The 18,663-nt window shown below is 43.6% G+C and overlaps 1 long non-coding RNA gene across 6 annotated transcripts in view; it reads left to right on the top strand.

The window, feature by feature from the left end:
• Positions 1 to 11,658, top strand: part of LOC120304828 — a 177,600-nt gene extending 165,942 nt beyond the window's left edge. For 4 of the 6 annotated variants that reach the window (XR_005555851.1, XR_005555847.1, XR_005555846.1 and 1 more), the window contains 2 exons: positions 7,820 to 7,880; positions 11,474 to 11,658. This is a non-coding gene — a long non-coding RNA (uncharacterized LOC120304828). Of the gene's footprint in view, positions 1 to 3,525; positions 3,750 to 6,546; positions 6,669 to 7,819; positions 7,881 to 11,473 lie in introns of all 6 variants that reach the window. The other 2 variants (XR_005555849.1, XR_005555848.1) reach the window with 2 other exon arrangements.
• The last annotated feature ends 7,005 nt before the right edge of the window (positions 11,659 to 18,663 follow it).

Below are 18,663 nucleotides of genomic sequence, written 5' to 3'. Positions count from 1 at the left end.
ATATAACAGGGGTCTTCAAACTTGGCCCTTTTATGGCTTGTGGACTTCCAACTCCCAGAATTCCTCAGCCAGGCGTGCCTGGCTGAGGAATTCTGGGAGTTGAAGTTCACAAGTCATAAAAGGGCCAAGTTTGAAGACCCCTGATGTGTAAGAAAGTGGCTTCGCTGGCTTCAAATGGACCAAGCCATGGAAGTCATGGGGATCAATGTCTATTAGCCCTATGAAAGTCATCTGGGGGGAGCAGTGGGCTGGCTGGTGGAATTGGTTGACCCCTGTGAAAACAGACTGCTGCACCAGGTAGACCAGGAGTTTGGTCCAGCAGGGCCCTGATCATATCTTTTACGTGTACTGCTTGACTTATAACCATTTGTATTACAACCAAAATCATTTAGCGACTGTTTGAAGTTGCACTGTCCCTGGAAAAAATGACTTACAAGAGGTCCTTGCATTTACAACCTTGGCCGCATCCCTACAGCTGCGTATTCAAAATTACCATGCATTCATGTTGTGCAACATTCTGGTGCTTGGTAACCAGCGTGTACTTAAAATATGCACCATATTTGTGAATGTCCCATGCAGCTTCCAACAAGGAAAATGGGGGGGAGGGGGGACTGGATTCACATAACAATCGTATGATTTAATAACTACATTGACTCACAACTGTGGCCAGAAAAAGGTTGAAAAATCGGGCAACTCGCTGTCCTACCTAGCAATGGAAATTCTTGTCCCAATTGCTATCGTAAGTTGAGGACTACCTGCTTGTTCTTCAGTTTCTGCCTGGTGGAAAGAGAATCACCATGACTGGATAAAATAAAGATCACGTGAAATGTTAGTACAGGTAGTCCTCAACTTACAACCAAAGTTGAGCCCAAACTTTATGTTGCCAAGTGAGAAATTTGTTAAGTAAGTTTTGCCCCCATTTTACGACTTTGCTAGCCACAGCTGTTAAGTGAATCACTGCAATTGTTAAATTAGTAACATAATTATTAAGTGAATCTGGCTTCCCCTTTGACTTTGCTTGTCAGAGGAATGCAAAAGGTGATTAAATATGTGTTACTTGCCAAGCATCTGAATTTTGATCACATGACCATGGGAATGCTGCAATAGTTGTAATTGTGAAAAATGGTCTTAAGTAACTTTTTCCAGTGCCATCGTATCTTCGAACAGTCACTAAACAAACTGAGGACTACCTGTACCACTTTATAATGCTTTGGTAAGACCACACCTGGAATACTGCATCCAGTTCTGGTCACCATGATATAAAAAAGATATTGAGGTTCTAGAAAGAGTACAGAGAAGAGCTCTGGAGGTTAAAACATACAAAGAACAATTGCAGGAATTGGGTATGTTTAGGTTAATGATAAGAAGGACTAGAATTGACATAATAGCAGTGTTCCAATATCTCAGGGGCTGCCCCAACAAAGAGGGAGTCAAGTTATTCTCCAAAGCACCTGAAGGCAGGACAAGAAGCAACAGATGAAAATAATCAAGGAGAGAACCAACCTAGAACTAAGGAGAAATTTCCTGACAGTTAGAACAATACGGTGCTGGAGAAGACTCCTGCGAGTCCCCTGGATTGCAAGGCGATCAAACCAGTCAGTCCTAGAGGAGATCAACCTCGACTGCTCTTTAGAAGGCCAGATCCTGAAGTTGAAACTCAAGTACTTTGGCCACCTAATGAGAAGGAAGGACTTGCTGGAGAAGAGCCTAATGCTGGGAAACATGGAGGGCAATAGAAGAAGGGAACGACAGAGAATGAGGTGGCTGGATGGAGTCACTGAAGCAGTAGACGTGAGCTTAAATGGACTCCAGAAGATGGTAGAGGACAGGAAGGCTTGGAGGAACTTTGTCCATGGGGTCGCGATGGGTCGGACTCGACTTCGCAACTAACAACAAGAACAATAAACCAGTGGAATGGCTTGCCTCCGGAAGTTGTGGGTGCTCCATCACTGGAGGTTTTATAGAAAAGATTGGACAACTATTCGAAATGCTATAGGGTCTCCTGCTTGAGCAGGGGGGTTGGACTAGAAGACCTCCAAGATCCCTTCCAACTCTGTTATTCTGTTAATCCTAGCCTCAGGGTCTTTGTTCTCTTAATGTCTTTTACCCTAAAGCAGTGGTTCTCAACCTGTGGGTCGGGACCCCATTTGGGGTCGAACGACCATTTCACGGGGGTCGCCAAACAACGCAGTCCGCCATTTTTTCCCCCTTTTCCTTAGCTGTGCTACTCCCTTTTATTCTATTGGCTTTTGAAAGCCAATAGAATAGACTCTCTTGAATAGAGTCTAATTCTATTGGCTTTCAAAAGCCAATAGGAATTGTCCAGGCTGTCTGTGCCCTGCTGAGCCCGCCAAAAGTCCCCTTCTGCAAACGGTGCTGCACCAGTTGAGTAGTCCTCGACTTATGACCGGTTGAGTAGTCCTCGACTTACGACCGGTTGGGGGTCGCGGCATTAAAAAGGTTGAGAACCACTGCCCTAAAGGGACTTGACATAATTTTCCATAGAACATACTCCCTTCAGGCCGTACCAGGGCCTGTGTTTCTTCAGAATTAGCAAGGTGACGGCATCAGTCCTTCTTGGAAATAAAGTGCTATCATCTCCCTGAAAAGCAGCAAAAGGGATACATAATCTTTTGAAGATAAAGTCATTCAGCTTGTCCATCAAAAGAGCACTACTTTAAAAAAAAAAAAAAAAACAAAACAGTAGCCCTTTGTTTCAGGGTGGGGAAGTACTGTGCTATTTTTTCCTGTCCCTGGAAGTTAATTGCTCATGTAGTGTAAATAAATGGATTTAGTCTGCAAGTTTCCAGGGTGAGGATTAGGTCGCAAAAGGGGATCACATGATCCCGGGGCACGACAACCGTCAGAAATATGAACACTTGCCAAGAGTCTGAATTTTGATCACGTGGCCGCGGGGGGGGGGGCTGCAGTGGTCGTTAAGAGTGAAAACGGCCGTAAGTCGGCTTTTTTCAGTGCTGTTGTAACTTTGAACGGTCACTAAACGAATGGCTGTAAGCCGAGGGCAACCTGTATTCACCGCACGGTGGATGCTGTGCAGCTTCCTGGGGCTAAATATGGAACTGTTGCCTTTGTTTGCTTTGCTTTTGTTTGCTTTGCAACCCCTACCTGAACGGCTGTGATCTTCATAAAACAACAGCTTGGCTTTAAAGAAACGGGAATGGGCACTTTTCCTGCCAAGGCGGAAGGAGTGAAGGATTCTCCTTTTGTTATAAGTGCCACTCCAGCCAGCTAAGTCACTTGGCAGCTCACAGGAGTGGGCCTGCAGCGGGCCTGCAGCCACAGAAGCCCACCGGTGTTTCTGTCCCTCTTGTTCCTTTGGTACGTCTCTCCCCATCAAAGATCACACCACCGGAGAAATTACCCACAAGGACAAATCAGGCCTGGCAGTCCTTTGAGGCCTACCTGAAAGGGCTTGAACGGTACTCTGCCTGCCAAGAATAGCAAACGTTATGAGGATCATCTTTGCCAGCATCTAATATTTCTTCCCTTTTGTTTGTTTGTTAGGTGCCTTTAAGTCAGTTTTGGATTCCTGGCAACTGCATGGTTCCTGCAGTTCTCTCGGCAAAATTTCAGAAGTGGTTTGCCATTCGCTCCTCCTTCCTAAGGCTGAGAGAGAGAAAGGAACTGGTCCAAAGCCACCCAGCCAGCTTTCATGCCTAAGGCAGGACTAGAAGTCACAGTCTCCTGGTGATTGGCCCAAGGTCACCCAGCCAGCTTTGATGCCTTAGGTGGGACTAGAACTCACGGCCTCCTGGTGATTGGCCCAAGATCACCCAGCCGGCTTTGATGCCTTAGGTGGGACTAGAACTCACGGCCTCCTGGTGATTGGCCCAAGATCACCCAGCCGGCTTTGATGCCTTAGGTCAGGGCTTTTCAACCTTTTCACCCATTGTACCACTTTTGGGATATGGCAATATCCGAGTACCACCAGTCGCCCAGCAAGGTATCAAAAACGTGATGACCCCCCCCCCCCCCAAAAGGAAAAAAGTGATAAAATACAGGTAGTCCTCGACTTACAACAGTTCACTTAGTGACTGTTCGAAGTTACAATGGCACTGAAAAAAGTGCCCACCAAGCCACAGCCAAGCAAGACACCTGCCTGCCCACCTGGTGGTGCTCTTCCTCCTGTCCAAGGTTTTCATTGTGAGCATTTCTGTTGAGGATTGGCAGCGGGGATGGGGTGGAAGTGTTTGGTTTTTATTCCCCCCCCCCATCTGCTGGGTGGTTGCAGCAGGTTTTGGTCACTTCACATGACCCTGGGACACTGTGACCATCATAAATATGAATCAGTTGCCAAGCATCTGAATGTAAATCACAAGACCCTGGAGATGCTGCAACATTTCAGCTGATCAGCACTTCTTCTGGGCTCAGCAGAAGCGCCAGGATCAGTGCTGCTTTCCAGCTGATTGGTGCTTCTTCAGGGCTCAGCAGAAGCACCAGGATCAGTGCCGAGCTCCAGCTGGAGCCTGGCGCTGATTCTGGTGCTTCCGCTGAGCCCTGACAGCCCTGCAGCTCCAGACATCTCTCACTCAGGCTTGTGCGGTGCTGCCACCGGTTCAGCTCATTCCTCTCCCCCTCCTACCACTTTTCTAGGATGCTCGCGTACCACCTACCAGGTGCCAATGTACCACAGGTGGTACCCGTACCACTGGTTGAAAAGCCCTACCTTAGGTGGGACTAGAACTCCCAGTCTCCAGGTGATTGGCCCAAGATCACCCAGCGGGCTTTGATGCCTAAGGTGGGACTAGAACTCCCAGTCTCCGGATTTCTAGCCTGGTGCCGTAACCACTACAGCAAATTGGCTGTCATCAGCTACCACCAATAGAAGGAACTTTCCTTTTATATTGTCATGCTGCAATTCCTTGTGCTGTAAATGTCAACAACAAAGAGCAAAAATTCGTTTACACTTACCTTTAGCAAAGCTTGTTTTAATGTACTATATTATCTATATCTAGAAAATAGATATATTCATCTATATTAACGAGTCCGAGTGCATTGATCTTCCAGTAGTTTTGTTTTTATGACAGCCTTTGGAAACTATTACTGCTGACCTTCAGTATTGTACTCTGTATTGAGATATAAGGCTGGCTAGAGAATTCTGGGAGTTGAAGTCCACAAGTCTTAAAGATGCTAAGTTGCCCACCCCTGATATGGGCCCACCACTTCAAAGGTTCCTAAGCAGAAATGTTTTATTCTACGTTACTTTTAGATGAAAGTCTGAATATAACTAAAACGGTTGCAAAGTTCTTGCAGGCAAGAGCCACGTCCTGGTGCTGCATATTTGTTAACCTGTGTCAAGCCAATGTTGTTTATTTAAAATCGGCTTACATGATGGATTTTATAGTGCTGTCTTGCATTTTTTTAAATGTATATTTATTTTAAAAAATATATTCATAGGATAAAAGACAAATTGAAAAAAGAAGAGAAAAAAACAAAAAAGCGCAAGGGATGAAAAAGGAAACTAAAATTAAAAGAATATACAAATGATTCCCAACCTTCTTTTCAACAATTACACTCTTACTATTCTCCCTTTCTGTTAGATATTCTACAAGCCCTTCCAGCCTCTTCCAAAATTCACATCTTTCTTAATCTTCCAATTTTCATTATTATACAAATTAAATCTTTTAAATTTTATTTCAAAATGTCTGTACAGGTAGTCCTTGACTTACAACCGTTCATTTAGCGACAGCTCAAAGTTACAACAGCATTGGAAAAAGTGATTTATGACTAGTTTTCATACTTACGACCATTGCAGGTTCAGGTGCTTGGCAACTGGCACATATTTATGACAATTGCATTGTCCCAGGTTTATGTGATCACCACTTGTAACCTTCCCAGCTCACTTCTGGCAAGCAATAAAGTCAATTGGGGAAGCTGGCGTTGCTTAAAAACAACTGCGTGCATTCGCTTAACAACTGGGGCAAAAATGTTGTAAAATGGGGCAAAATTCACTTAACAGTGCTTAACAATGAAAATTTGGGGCTCAAATATGCTTGTAAGGTGAAGACTGTATTCAAAAATAACAGTTTCGGTGTTTTTCCTGAGCTGGTAGTTCTCAGAATTTGCTATTTCTTTGAATTCTGACATATTCATAATTCTGACATATTCATAATTCATTTCTCTTCTTTTGGGGATTTCATGATGCTTCCATCAACATTTTACTGCATTGCATTTCAACTGTATGTCTTGATAAAGTTCACTGTTTTCAGTAACTGCAGTAGGTTGGTGAGCATTATGACGTAGCAATGGCTCTTAGGTCGTTTATTGGATCCCTCCTCTGGGTTTTCCCACAAGATCACAATAAGTCCACCCTGACTTCTTGGGTTATTTGGGGGGGGGGGCGCGAGTCATTCTCACTCATCCCAACCAACCTCACAGGTTTGTTGTGCAGAAAAATGAGAAGATTGTGGAACATAATTCTAAAAATAATAATAATAACATTGAACAATTACTGTATGTTTTCTGAACGGTATCTTTGAGGTTAATCTGTAATTACACTCCGTTTTCTTCTCTTGCTTTTTGCAGATTTTGGAATAGTGCACAATGGCCAGAGAAAGTCCCGTTAGATAAGTGATGGAAATGACATGATTGAATCAGAAAGAGTGATGTAGAGATGGAACAGTGCTTAGCTGTGCATAGAGAGCTGGGTTAGATTGCCTTTTTGTCTTTCTGTTCCCCAGTTCTTTAGATACAGTAAACATTTGCAAGATTTATGTATTCATTTATGTATTTATTAGATTTTTTACCTTGTCTTTATTTATTTGTTTTTCACATTTCTGAACCACCCATCTCCTCAGAGAGATTACTTAATTTGTATTACTTTATAACTGACTCCAGGCTGCAAGCTTATATAATGCAGGTAGTCCTTTCAACCATTCATTTAGTGACTATCAGAAGTTACAACAGCACTGAAAAAAGTGATTTATGACAGATCTTCATGCTTAGAACTGTTGCAGCATCCCCACAGTCATGTGATGAAAAGTTTGGACTTGGCAACTGCCATGTTTTTTTTTTTCTTAAGGTGTTCCAAGGTAAATGAATCAGTGGCTGCTTCCAGTTAGATAAAGTTCTGCTTGTTCTTCTGCTTTTGTCAAAACAATTCCAAGAAAACACAGCTCTCTTTACTGAAAGCTTGGAGAGTCATTTAAGCAATGGAGTCTAACTCTGCCCAATAATAATCCATGCATTGTTTCAGAGATATTTTCTTATCTAAACAAAGAAACAGAATGACCAAAGCAAGTGACTTCCGACTTCCTGCTGACTTCCCCACTGAGTCTTTGTGGGAATCCATTCCCCTCCCCTTCGCAGCAGTCAGTTAACTGGCTGCTTCTAAATGGGTGAGCAAGTGAGGGATTGCAAGATTGGCTGGGAAATTGCCACAGAATGTTGAAAATGTAAGTCATGTAACTGCAGCACAACACAGCAGTGCAGCAGTAGCGTCCAGTAGCACTGAAGCAGCCACAGCTTTCCCAAATGTCATTCCCTAAGGGGTCATGGGCCCTGGATTTTTATTTTTTTATTTGCTAAATTGGACACCTGCTGTAAGTTAGCCCAGATTCAAGTTCCGTTTGCCTTTTTTGCAAGCCCATCATATTAGCGCCTCATATTCAGTTTTTAGAGGGTTTTTACCTAATACGTTGGCCATCTTTAAGTTTCCAAATAATGGCATTTATCCAAGTTAGCATTAGAAACCGAATATAGGATTGGACAATATTTAATTTGGTAGATAAGGATATGAAGACCAGTAGTCTTATTTATTTCTTTAGTGGTGATGTTTCTCTTTTTCTTTATTTTCCAGTTTCCTCTTATTGAAATTTACCTTGGAGAATTCCCAGCTAAAGATACTAAAGGAATCAAGGGTAAGTAAACACTGGTTGTTGTCAGAACTACAGACTTTGGGCAATTGCTTACATTAAGTGGTTCAATCCATTCAGAGCTGTTAATTAAATCCTCTGCAGCACCAGCTGGACCACAAATATATTTTGAAGTATTACTGTTTAGTTAATGCAACTGATGACATGAGCTGAGATGTCCAAACTAGGGAAATATCCATGAACGTTTGGAACAAGGATAGGTAACCTGTTACCCCTGGTGGCTTTTGGACTAAAGCTCCTATAATTCTTGACCACTGACCCGGGCTGAGGAGAACTGTAGGTGAAAATAGCAGAAGGACATAAGTTTCTGCCCTTAGTAAGATGGTGAGACTGGCTGAGAAGAATATTGATTCAAACTGTATGGAGCTTTAGTTTCCTAAGGTCTCAACCCTGGGCCTGATCAACCAGATGAGGATGTAAGGCACAAATTGAGAACAAAAGAACTCCTTAGTAAAAATGTAGCTGACCATTGTAACAATCATTACAAGAATAACCAGTGCACTTTTTCCAGATCTCTCCTTCACCAGACAAAAGTACTTCTATAGAGATTTCGAACAGACGTACAGTCTAAAATCAAGAAAAACTGTGGGTTTTTTTTACAATTATTATTTAATTCCTATCTAAATTGGTCACTTCCTCTGGGGCAGATGAATCAGTTAAAGGGGTAGATTTGCTGAAATTGCTGGAAACTCCAATAAGCTTGAACAAGAGGATGATTTTTTTTTTTAAAAAAAAAGGTGAAATTTCAACAGCAAATTATGCAAGGAACAGTTAAAACAGTTGTTTGCATGCCTGGTAGTTGCAACTTTTGTCTTTCCTTGGGATATCCTCATATCCTGAAGGAACATACCAAAAGTCCTTGATTCTGGATTTTGAACCCCTCATTTCCACACATTCACTAATTCCTTCCAGTGGTCATGGTTGACATCATCACAAATAGTACTAGTAATGGTATAAGTGATGTATGAGAATTACTCAGTCATGGTCAAATGGAAAGGACTCTCAGTATGAATAGCGGAAAACCCAACCTTCTTTCACATCTCCCCGGTGGCTCCTGCATTTGGTGCTTCCCCTCTCTGAAGTGTCAGTATTCAAATACACAACTTGGAGTTGTGACCTTTTTTGCAAATTTGAGGCAGCCAAAGAAAGGGGCTTTCCATCCAAGTTGTTTGTTCTTAGTAAGCTAGCCTTTAAATACATACCTTGTGGGTTAAAACTAAACTATGAGTAGTCATTCAAGCAGTGGGGGAAAGCTCTTTTTTATTATTTTTTTTAACTTTTTTATAGAGACAATTAACATGCCAGGTTAGTTTCTGAGAAAAGGAGAAAACTTCCCCCCAAGTCTTTAATCTCCTCAGGTAATCAATTTAATTTTTTTTCCCCAGCATGACTGAATTCTTTTCATCCAACCCAGTTCTCTCCTTCAGAGAATTGAGTTTTGACGGATTATAAATATTCTAGGCAAGATTGCATCTCCTGATCTTCAAAAGAGCTTTGTGGTCTGCGGTTTCAGCAGTTGGACAAAAAGATAGAATCAAAAGGGGGAGAGTAAATTAGGATACAGGTAGCCCTCGACTTACAACAGTCTGTTTAGGCCAGGGGTAGACAACCTTGGCTCTTTTATGACTCGTGGACTTCAACTCCCAGAATTCCTGAGCCAGCATGGCTTAGCATGGAAACCTCTCTCTTTCTCCTCAGCATGGCTGGCTCAGGAATTCTGGGAGTTGAAGTCCACGAGTCATAAAAGGGCCAAGGTTGCCTACCCCTGGCCTAGGCCTAGGCCACTTTATGACTCGTGGACTTCAACTCGCAGAATTCCTGAGCCAGCATGGCTCAGCTTGGAAACCTCTCCCTTTCCCCTCAGTATGGCTGGCTCAGGAATTCTGGGAGTTGAAGTCCACGAGTCATAAAAAAGAGCCAAGGTTGCCCACCCCTGGTTTAGTGGATGTTTGAAGTTACAATAACATTGAAAAAAGTGATTTGTGACCATTTTTCACAGTTATGACCATTGCAGCATGATCATGGGATTTACATTCGGATACTTGGAGCCTGGTTCATATTTATGACGGTTGCAATGACCTTCTGATAAGCAAAGATAGTGGGGAAGCCAGATTCACTTAACAACTGTGTTACTAGGTTAACAACTGCAGTGATTCCTTTAACAACTATGGCAAGAAAGATCATAAAATGGGCAAAATTCACTTAACTACTTAGCAATATAAATTTGGGACTCAGTGGTAGTCGTAAGTTGAGGGCTATCTGTACACTCAGTGTACAATCTGTGGTACTTGTTAAATGTATACTCAGACATTCTCCCCATGGTCCACAACAGGGGTCTCCAAGCTTGGCAACTTTAAGACTTGTGGACTTCAACTCCCAGAGTTCTTCAGCTGGCCATGGTAACTGGGGAATTCTGGGAGTTGAAGTCCACAGTGTTAAAGTAGCCAAGTTTAGACAGACAGACGCACACACACAAACACACACACACACACACACACACACACACACACACACACCATGGTCTACAACCAAAGTTACTTCCAATAATCTTTAGAAGGGCAGTCAAGAAAGGTCAGAAAAGTTTCAAATTATCTGCAAGATATGTTTGGCCCATTGAGAAAGAATGAACAGAATAATGGTAGTGCCCTCCAGGTTTTGGGGAACACAGTTCTACGATTCTCTTCTCAGCTGAATGTAATATAGTATTCTTCCTAGCTGATGAAATTGACAGGATAGCAAGCCTGTTGTCTTCAAATATTTTATGCTACAGCTCTTCTAAGCTCCAGCCAACAATGTCCAGTGACTGGAACTTGCCATATCTTAAGTATATCTCCTTACTTTATCACAAGAGGTCTTTTATGTTCGTTAAGTTCCTCTGATTCCCTTTCCTGATAAATACCAAATTCTGGAGTAAAGGCAGAGATTTCACAGCATTGAGCTTCTCTGTGGTGTCATTATTTTCCTCTAATCCTCCTTTTTGCTTTCTCATGGAACCCAAGGTAATAAATTCACACCTCTTGGTATTTCTATTCAGCAATTTCACACTGCAGCCGCTCTCTGAAAAGCCCTATATGGTGCCATCCATTTAAGATCAGTTGTTGACTGATCAATTGGATTTAAAGTGGTTTGAACTCTACTGCAGCCATAAAATCTTCAAGTGAAAAATGGCAACCCATGCCCATAATTCCAACCTAAGGAGAAAGGGAAGTGGGTCTCAGAAAAAAAGAGAACTGTTGCACCAATAAATTAGATTTGCTATCAAGACCCTATTGGAGCTGAATGGCTTCACAAGACAGGCAGCTGTTGCTGGTTTCTGATTCTTGCCAATCAAATATTAATTCTTTTTTTTTCTGTCTTGTGAAACTGGACATTTATTCTATGTGGGATGAGAAAGGGTATTTCTGCTGGATGATAAAATATGTAGCACTAGAGAATGAGTGGGTAAAAGAATCAGTGATGTAGTGGCTGGTTAAATGTAGAGACAGAATTAGAATCTAAGTCACAAGATCTTGGTAACCTCCTGTTCCATTTTCTTTTAAATGGGGGAAAATCTTTGTTTCTTTTCTTCTTCTTAACAGACAGAATTTACCAGTGCAGTGAAGATCAAGTGTTTTCCAGGCCAGACCCAAACCAATAATCTACATTTTAGGAAAGAGCAACATTCAAGTGCCAAGGATGACCGTTGGATTTCTGAATGCAAAGTAGTTTGTGAGCATGTTAATTGCAACCATTACTACAATAAAGCATATTAAAAAACCTTGAATGTTCTGATGCCTTTTGTACAAGTGTTGCACGTTGCCTGACTATTCCTTTGCCAAACAAAAACCAGGTTCATAAATAGATTCACAGCTAATGAATAGGATGACGGGGTGGAGATGATGGAAAATGGTATCTTTCTTGGTTCCTAATACATGTAGTCCTTGACTTACAAGAGTTCATTTCCTGACCATTCACAGTTACAACAGCACTGAAAAAAGTGACTTACGGCCGTTTTCAAACTTACGACCCTTGCAGCATCCTCATGGTCATGTGACCCAAATTCAGACATTTGGCAACTGACTTATATTTGTGACAGTTGCAGTGCCTCAAAAGGTAATCACATGATCAACGTAGTGATCATGTGATCACCTTATGCAATCTTGTGACAAGCAAAACCAATGAACAACTGTGATAATAACAACAACAACAATAATAATAATAATAATAAAGTTGGAACGGACCTTGGAGGTCATCTAGTCCAACCCCCTGCTCAGATAGGAAACCCTATACCATTTCGGACAAATGGCTGCCCAGTCTCTTAAAAACTTCCTGTGTTGAAGCATTCACCACTTCTGGAGGTGGGTTGTTCCACTGATTAATTGTTCTAATTGTCAGGAAATTCTTCCTTAGTTCTAGGTTGCTTCTCTCCTTGATTAGTTTCCATCCGTTGTTTCTTGTTCTGGCTTCAGGTGCTTTGGAGAATAGCTTGACTCCCTCTTCTTTGTGGCAGCCCCTGAGATATTGGAACACTGCTATCATGTCCCCCCTCATCCTTCTCTTCCTTAAACTAGACATACCCAAATCCACCAACCGTTCCTCATATGTTTTAGCCTCCAGTCCCCTAATCATCTTTGTTGCTCTTCTCTGTACTCTTTCTAGAGTCTCAATATCTTTTTTACATCGTGGTGACCAAAACTGAATGCAGTATCCCAAGTGTGGCCTTACCAGGGCATTGTAAAGTGGTATTAACACTTCACGTGATCTTGATTCTGTCCCTCTGTTAATGCAGCCTAGCTCTGTGTTGGCTTTTTTGGCAGCAACTTAACAATTGCAGTGTTTCACTTAACAACTATGGCAAGAAAGGTGGTAAAATAGGGCAAAAGTCACTTCACAAATGTCTCACTTAACAACATAAATTTGCGGTTCAATTGTACTTCTACATTGAGGAGGACTACTTGTATATGCTCTGTTCCATGTAACTATGATTGAATCTTAAGTCGATGGGCCCCATACATATTCTAAGAAAATCAACTGTATGGATACTAGCAGCCCAGTTATTTCGAAAATATTTTGAAAGGGAAATCAGTGATAACAAAGACTGATTGAAACAGCAGGGAACTTCTCAAGTGGTTAGAAATAGTGAGGGAGATAATTTCATTATTTGGCTTCTATGAAATCTTTCCCTCGTGACATGGTCAAATTGAATAGTGAATAGGCAACATCTTCCTGAACTTCTCCCAAGCCCAATTGCACTGCAATGTTTTGCAATAAGACCTGTGACATGGTCACAGTATTTCAGGCGCATCACCATTGACCCCCAACAGTTGACTGCCTCTGTTTTCCAAGAAAATCTCCTGATAGTTAGAGGAGATGACACTTCACCAGAGCTCTTTCTTTTAAAGGTGAAGCTCTCTTGCTCAGAGTTCAAAACAGAGTAACAGAATAACAAGAGTTGGAAGGGATCTTGGAGATCTTCTAGTCTAACCTCCTGTTCAGGCTGGAGACCCTATACCAGGGGTAGGCAACCTTGGCTCTTTTATGACTCGTGGACTTCAACTCCCAGAATTCCTGAGCCAGCTAAGCTACCCCTGCCCTATACCATTCCAGACAAGTGGCTGTCCAGTCTCTTCTTAAAAGCCTCCAGTGATGGAGCACCCACAACTTCTGAAGACACGTCATTCCACTGGTTAATTGTTCTCACTGCTAGGAAATTTCTCCTTACTTCTAGGTTGCTTCTCCCCTTAATTTCCATCCATTATTTTTTTTCTTGCTTTCTGGTACTTTGAAAAATAGGTTGACCCCCTCTTCTTTGTGGCAGCCCCTCAAATATTGGAACACTGCTATCCGGTCATTCCTAATCCTTCTTTTCACTAAACTAGACATACGTACCCAATTCCTGCAACTGTTCTTCATGTTTTAGGTTTTAGCTCCCTGATCATGTTTGCTGTTTTTTTCTGCACTTTTTCCAGAGCCTCAACATCTTTTTTATAAGATAGTGACCAAAACTGGATGCAGTATTCTAAGTATTCTAGCCTTGTTACAGAGGTGACGGATCATGCATATTAACAGGGATGTGAGAATCACATCTGCTTCAACCTGTCCATTCATTGAGCCAGTTTGACTATCAATCAAATTTGGAGGAACTTTGGACAGCCCCAGGACGTAGGACAGAGGTTCTCAACCTGTGGATTGTGACCCCTTTGGGGGTCGAACGACCCTTTCACAGGGGTCACCTAAGACCATTGGAAAACACATATTTCTGATGGTCTTAAGAACCGAGACACCGCTCCTCTATCTGTCTCCAGGTGGTGGGTCTGTCCCTGCTGGCGCGGAGGCTGGGGTCCAGCGGGGTCGGGCGGCGAGGCCAGGTGCTGGCGGAGGAGGAAGGGTGGGCCGCGTGGAGCGAGGCACGGGGCAGGAGGGCAGCGAGGAGGTGGGCACTGTGGCTCCTGCTGCTGCTGAGGCGGCCGATCACGGTGCAGAAGTGCCATGGCATGGAGCGGTGTGGCCGAGGGCAGGCCAAGGGGGAGGTGCAGCCCTCCGCATGATGAAATTGCAGGCGGCGCCTCGCCAGCTCCGCCTCGGCTGTGTAGGGGATGGAGCCACACATGCGCGGCACTCCTTGGCTGAGACGGTTGCTGGGTGATGGCCAACATGCGCCCTCGGCCTGCCCGGTGCATGCTCCAGCGGCAGGAGAGGAGGTGGAGTGCGTGCGCCAGAGAGAGAAAAAGAAAGAGAGAGAGAGGGAGAGAGAGCAAACCCCGCCCCTCCTGCCCCTGCCCGCAGGGGTTGGGGGATTAGGAAGGTTGAGAACCACTGACATAGGAGATTTTGAAAAACAGGAGCTGAGAGATTTTAGTGGATATAGGAGAAGGCAACTTTCGTGAACAGATCCCATTTGTTTGGTAGGAGATCTATGTTATGAGAAGGAAGCTAGATCTTTATTTACATTTTCCTACTAGATTGGAAAGGATTGCATGGTCACCCGAAGTCTTCCAGATTGTCCTGCGTAAAAAAGGAACCAACTGTACCTTTCAGCAGATCAAATCACTGCCAGAGACTTTATCCCATTCCTGTACATTACAGAAACAGGTCAGACAGATGTACCGAAGTCTGTTTTGCAGGATTGGCAAAAAGTTTTCAGACTTTAATTTGCAGAGCAGAAGCAACACATTTTCTTCCTCTCTAAACTTAAGATTGCTGACAAAATAAGCTTGGAGCAAAACCAGCAACAGATAAATAAGCAAAAGGAATTTGTGACCTTGGTAGTGGTCAGGGCACATGCTTGGGAGAATCAGAAGAAATTGCAAAGTAGATCTTGCCAGCCCAAGGCTGTATAAATGTTATGTTCTCTTTTCCTTCCCCCCTAGCACCTGATAGGATTGATGGGGCTGAGTAAATAAGAAGAAAGCATTTTAGGACTGTCAAAATACTGTTTGCTTTGGAAAGCAGTGATTTTGCAAGATCTGGAGCAGAGAGAGATGGAAGCCTACGTAGGAATGGAGATTGCAGAATGGTATGAAAAGTTGGGTGTAATATAGCCCCAAAGCTGCTTTTTCAAAAGGCAACTGGGCTTTTGTTTTTCTTTGAAGATGTTTCGCTTTTCATCCAAGAAGCTTCTTCAGTTCTTTGGTTTCCAGAACTTTAAAGAAAAACAAGAGCCCAGTTGCCTTTTGGAAAAGCAGCTTTGGGACCATCCTCATCTGGCTGACTTGAGAATCTCCCTAGACATGTAATGTGGTCCAAACTTCTCAGAATTTTCTACATAGGGTGACATCCAATCTTTCCAACTCTTATCATTCCATGAACTTCCTTAAATTGGAGATTAAAACTAGAAGTTTCCACCTACAAAACTCTTGTCAGTTTTTTTAAAGGAGGTGATTGCAGCCAACCCAGATATTCTTTAGTAACTAGAATTTTCTTAGATTGTCAAAGGTGTACCGTTCAAGCAGCGGGACCTCATGAAGTGTGCCTATAGAAAAGGCAAAGCATGATATACAGGCAGGAGGGATTTCCCTTCCCCCCCCCCCATGTGCATTGCTATACCATCACAGTTTGCTTACACAATGATTTCTGGTTCTCAAAGTGCTGTGATTCACCAGTTCTATAAGATGGTTCAACAAACTGAAATAGAATTTGGGAAGTTTCATTTCTGAATAATGTTTTCCTTGTGTAAAAAAAAAACTAAAAAAAGGGGGGGGTGATGGTGGAGGGGGATTTTATTTCCGTGCTGCTAGCTTTCTATTGCAGGAGTGTTCAACACTGTCACGGCTACCCCACCCAAGCAGCACTTAAAGAATGCATATAGCGAGGGCAGAGTGTAATAAATAGGCAGGAGGGATTGAATTAGGCAATTCTAAAGCTGTGGCTTCCTGTATTGCAAGCTGTCTGTTAGTCCTTTGAAACAGTCCAGACACAAAACACAACAATGAACACTAGCTCTGTCTTTATGGTAAGCTTACATTAGAAGACTCTTGCAAGGCCGAATGTATTTCTCCCCTCCTTCCTTTTAGCGTCTGGAAAACTAGTGAGGCCCTTCTGAAACACTTCCCATGCCCTCTCTCTTTTTGTGGGCTGAGATGTATTTTATATGAAAGTATGTTCACAAGTGTGTTCATTCTGCAGGACTTCCTCTGTCTCCCAATGTCATTCTCACTATACTATTAGTGGGAGTTTCTCTGTGAGATGGGTGGTCTTCGAGAGAGAGAGAGAGAGAGAGAGAGAGAGAGAGAGAGAGAGAGAGAGAGAGAGAGAGAGAGAGATGGATGGATGGATGGATGGATGGATGGATAATGGATGGGCAGACAGACAGAAGGAAATGATGGCATTGGTCAAGAGAAGGCACTCTGCATGACCCGCATCAGCTCAGAAATCAAAGGATCCTTGCCTAGGATTTAACTATGGTTAACGAGTTCTAGCAGAGCACTAAAAGGTAGAGTTCAAGTATGTAAAACAGTGAGATCACTCATGCCAACTGCATTTCTCCCAGAGAGGAGTGAGACCTGCCATGATGCTGATCTAACCAGAGGATGGAAAGATGAACCAAGGTGCAGGGGGGGAGGGGAGGGGAGGGGAGGAGGAGGACATGGGGAGTGAGCCATTTTTCTTTTTGCAGTTGGAGAAGCCATGGAGAGAGTGAAATAAAGCAGTGTTTCCCAAACTTGACAATTTTAAGGCATGAGGACTTCAACTCCCAGAAGTCCACAGCCAGCAACGCTGGCTGTGGAATTCTGGGAGTTGAAGTCCACATGCCTTAAAATTGTCAAGTTTGGGAAACACTGAAATAAAGGATGAAGAGATTCAGGGCCTGTTTCGAATGGTCACTAAGCTTGATTCAATTACTGGTACAGGTTGCTCTCGACTTACAACAGTTCATTTCGTGACCATTCAGAGTTACAACAGCCCTGAAAAAAGCGACTTATGACCGTTTTTCACACTTTTTCAAACCTTTGCAGTTTCCTCATGGTCACGTGATCAAAATTCAGACACTTAGCAACTGCCTCATAATTATAACGGCTTCAGTGTCCTGGGGGGGGTCACATGATTCCCCCTTTGGTGAACTTCTGACCGACAAAATCCATGGGAAAGCCAGGCTCACTTAACAACATGTGACTAACGACGGCAGTTATTCACTTAACACCCGGGGCAAGGAAGGTCGCAAAGTGGGGCAAAATTCACTTTCACAACTGTCCTGCTTAGTGACGGAAAGTTTGGGCTTGATTGTGGTCATTAAGTTGAGGACTTGCTGTACTGCGTTCAGTGTATGGATGTGTGCGTTTGTGTAAATTAAATGCATGTGTGAGTCTGCACTGTGTGCGCATAGCTGTGTTTGTGTGTGTGAGAGACGTGTCTTCCATGAAGTGTAAAAGAGAGTGCTATCCTGTTCAAAGACTTAACAAAGCAGAAAGATTGACCTACTTTTATCAAATCTGAAGAGATTGCCCTTTAAAGCTCTCCTTGGTAGATACTAAGCTGGGTTCCTCACCCTCCTGCTCCCTCTTGTCATCCTGCCTCATGTGAGGCTTTCCCTGCTTTTAATCTCCTTCCTTGCCTGGGACTAAATCAGAAAATATGCCTCTCTGATTTTCTCTGTTTTTAGCTTAGCGGATGGGGTGCACAAGGCCATTGTTGCAAGTCGGCCAATTCTGGGTAGCAATTCAGGCATTTTACTGAACTGAACTGGGTTTTCTTTTCACAGAAATAAAGATACTTTCAAACACCCAGCCAGGTCTGTCTAGACCAGGGGTAGGCAACCTTGGCTCTTTTATGACTCGTGGACTTCAACTCCCAGAATTCCTGAAAGGGAGAGGTTTCCAAGCTGAGCCATGCTGGCTCAGGAATTCTGGGAGTTGAAGTCCACGAGTCATAAAAGAGCCAAGGTTGCCCACCCCTGATCTAGACCAGTGATGACAAACCTTTTAGAGACTGAGTGCCCAAAAACCACCCCCGCTCCACCCACCCCTAGCCTCCCCACCTCCACGGCCTGCTGCAGCAGATCACCCAGGCGGCCCAGGAGCACCATGGTGGCCACACCCTCCGCCAGTGCCCTGCAGCATCATCTGCGTGCAACGGAGCGCAAGGGCGGAGTCTTGTCCTCGCTGCCCGGTTGTCATGTCCTTGGCTGCACTGCTCCACATGGGCTGCACCCAGGGGCCACTCTCCTCTGGGGGGGCTGCTGGTGAGGCGGCTGTGGGGGGAGGCGGGGCTGGGAAAATGGCGTGCGTGCCCACAGAGAAGGCTCTGAGTGCCCCCTCTGGTATGTGTGCCATAGGTTCACCACCACTGGTCT

This window comes from Crotalus tigris, unplaced genomic scaffold (genome assembly GCF_016545835.1).
Source record: "Crotalus tigris isolate CLP2741 ecotype Arizona unplaced genomic scaffold, ASM1654583v1 scf7180000017661.16357234195:1864864, whole genome shotgun sequence".
Classification (NCBI taxonomy): Eukaryota; Metazoa; Chordata; class Lepidosauria; order Squamata; family Viperidae; genus Crotalus; species Crotalus tigris.
The sequence above is the reverse complement of the archived record's forward strand: the minus strand, read 5'-3'. Positions and strand labels throughout refer to the sequence as shown.